The sequence below is a fragment of the Atta colombica genome, unplaced genomic scaffold (genome assembly GCF_001594045.1).
Source record: "Atta colombica isolate Treedump-2 unplaced genomic scaffold, Acol1.0 scaffold210, whole genome shotgun sequence".
In the NCBI taxonomy this organism is placed as follows: Eukaryota; Metazoa; Arthropoda; class Insecta; order Hymenoptera; family Formicidae; genus Atta; species Atta colombica.
In genome coordinates, this window is record NW_017259306.1 from 667,109 (window position 1) to 670,348 (window position 3,240).

Below are 3,240 nucleotides of genomic sequence, written 5' to 3' on the forward strand. Positions count from 1 at the left end.
AAAGTTTGCCATGTTAGAACGGCCGAATTCGTGATTTACGCGATGTATAGAATTGGTGAACAAATTAATGTTACATTTGAATTTTATAGAATTTCGAATTTTTTAAAATTTCTTTTTTGTTACTACTGGAAGTTATACGTAATTAAATTATGGTTATATGTAATTAAGTTGTGTTATATGTAAGCATGTTTTTACGATTACCGTTTGTGTTATGCTGATTTAATGTGCGAAATTGCTTATCTTAATCTTACGATTATTTAAGTTCGTTAAGTGATACTAGATTCCATCGTAAACTAAATATTAAATATAACATTGATGCGTGATAGTCGCGTCGAGATACTTAAATCAGTGAAAGATGAAATCCAGAAGATGAATTCAGAAGAAACGTATAGAATCAAAAATTGCATCACGTTCTCCATGTCAATTCTTTAATTATAAAACTACAAATTCACTTTAATTTGTTTTCAATTAATTATAATCGATTATACAATTATATCGTGTTAAAAATCAATCATTTTAATTTTATTTATATCATATTTATACTCTGGCTTTTTTTCTGCACGTTTCGCGCGTAATTATGTAGTCAATTATTTTAAGCATTTAACTTTTAATTGATATTTTTCCTCGGATTTCACAGCTCATTATGTCAAGACGAGAAACGTACTGATTTGTCAGTTACGAGTTTTACAACTTACAGCTCAGTCTCGCACAAACGCACTAAAGAATTAAATGTAATTTAGATTTCAGACATAATTTATGAACACGTAATTATAAAAAAATTTAAATTTTACAATATAAGCTTTAAAATCTAAAAATGGTAGAGCTCCATTAAAGAATTTTTACATAATTTTTTTTTATCGTCATTTAAATGAAGTCTTTTTATGTGCTCATCTACATTAATTTTGTGGCCATTGTGAAGTCACAATTTCTATCTTTAGTTACGGGTAATTTGTTTCGATATAGAATGATGTAGCGACTTTTATGTAACCATTTTTATCCAAAGCCTCTTTGCATCGCATTATTCGCGACGTGAAGTATATAATTGATTGTAACTATTGTTCGATGATGGCGGAATGCGATGAGTGATTGAACAATTGCATTGTCCCGTCGTGTTTCTACATATTCGTTTCTGGAGGCAGCGACACCCTCTCGAACGTCTGGCACAAATTAAACTTTCTTTACCCGCGGTGTTGTGAGATCAGATTGACTTTCTATTGATTTCATTGTAGCTCAATCATATAAAATGCTCAATCATATAAAATCCACGGACGCGTGCAATTATTTGGTATCCAGAGATTTATAGTATTCTTTCCCGAAGAGAAACTATCGTAATGAACAATTAAAAGCTGGCACAAGGACATTTAAAAGATTAAGGTTCTTAAGCTTTAGTTTCTTCTAGGCCTAGAAGGAGGTCTTGGAGGGAAATATCTAAGGAGCATGAAAATATGTACAATTCGCAACGTACAACTTCAAAACATTGATGAATACAGAATAGATTGAATATGGCAGAGTGACTTATATATCTCTGTGTGCAAAATTATTATGCAAGATCGCTTGATTCCCAATTCGAAATGTCTGTCTGTTTCTATTACTAAAATCATCTGTACTTTCGTTAGATAGAACTTTCCGTACCGGAACGGCTCTTGGCCGCGCCTCGCGGGTTACAAGCGACATAATTAACTACGTGAAAGTACACTATTTCCATACATGAATATCAGTTTGTCACGCGACGTTTCGAAGGTATTCTATACGAGAGAGAACAAGCGAGAGAAATAGATTTTTCTAGACACTTTCATATCGGCAATATTATGATAACATGCAGTTTCTTTACCCGGAAGACTATGATCAGTAAAACAACAGCGAAAGGTACAAACAATGTATCGCAAAAATTTTGAAGTGTAAATTAGCCTTGTAATAAGTGAATGTTCTCTCAGAGCGAGATACTTCGCGTAATAACGTAAATATTCAAATAATTGAGATAAATCTTTCTATAAATTCACATGGTGATAATTATGTATATTCCTGGAGTATACTTAACGACATAAAGAGCAAAATGATTCGAATTATGTCCTTGTCGATCTCACGATAATAATCCCCGAGGTTTAATTATCACATCTAAGGTTTATATCAGAAAGCAATCATAACTCCAGCCGATGCAATCATCGGCATTTTAATCACGTTATTGCGTTAACCGCGCGATCAATCTATTCTTCAACATTTCCTCATACGCAACGTTGTAAATTTATATCGATTTATTATAGTTGATAGTTATTCAAGACATTTTTTATAGTTTAACAATTCGAAAATAGATCCCATCTAATGAATTTTCACAAAATTTACACATTTATGTCATTCATATAGAGAAACAGAGATGTAGTTCGTATTCCGCATACATTTCAACGTGTATTTCCCGATCGAATCGAATAATTATAAATCATGACTCACTCACCGTTTCTGGCACGTGGACTCCAGGTTGACGGTTATTCTCGTGTCCACGGCTGCGAATTTGAGAACCCTGGAGTCCCGTCGCCCTCGTAAAAACTTGTCACTGTCTACGAAGCACCCGGTCGGAATTCTCGTGAATATCTCCAACTCTTGTGTCACGCATTGGACCACGTGGTTGCATTCACGTGTCTTCTCGGTCGAGGGACAAAAGTGGCGCGAGCCACCACCGCGCACCACCGCGGCTTTCGTTAGACTGCGTACACTCTCCGCTGTTACGATCCTCGCGCTGATTTCCTCGCACTACCACCACCACCATTCTCCACTACCACCACCATTACCGGCACAGACACCGTCCGCCGGTTCGCCACTAGCGACCATCGTCATCCATCGTCCTCGTCCTTTCCGCCAACTCACATCGACTCGTCTTTGTCCCACGAGCTCGCGGCGTTTCGGCAAACGCCTCGAGCTTGTTCGATTCTCTCTATTCGAACCACACTGACGTACGCCGGTTTCAACCCCTTTCGATCGTGTATTTTGGCTGTTTGTGTAAGATATAGCAATTGTATCTGATACGCTTTCTATACATAGATCATTTCTGTACATGTTTCCTCTCATTATAAAAAAATTTACTACATTCTATTGAACTTGTTTGAACAGTACTAACGAAATATTTACTTACAATAAATAAACATTTATTTAAAATAAAATTATATTTAAATTAAATAAATATATATTATTTATACATTTAGTAAATATTTCATTACATTTAGTTAATACTATTCAAATAAATATTTA

General features: G+C 35.0%; 1 protein-coding gene across 1 annotated transcript in view; it reads right to left on the reverse strand.

The window, feature by feature from the left end:
• LOC108687667 (BTB/POZ domain-containing protein KCTD1) overlaps positions 1–2,650 on the reverse strand; it is a 26,036-nt gene extending 23,386 nt beyond the window's left edge. The window contains exon 1 of the mRNA XM_018193570.1: positions 2,450–2,650. The gene's annotated coding sequence lies outside the window, so the exon portion shown is untranslated. The remainder of the gene's footprint in view (positions 1–2,449) is intronic.
• Between the last annotated feature and the right edge of the window lie 590 nt (positions 2,651–3,240).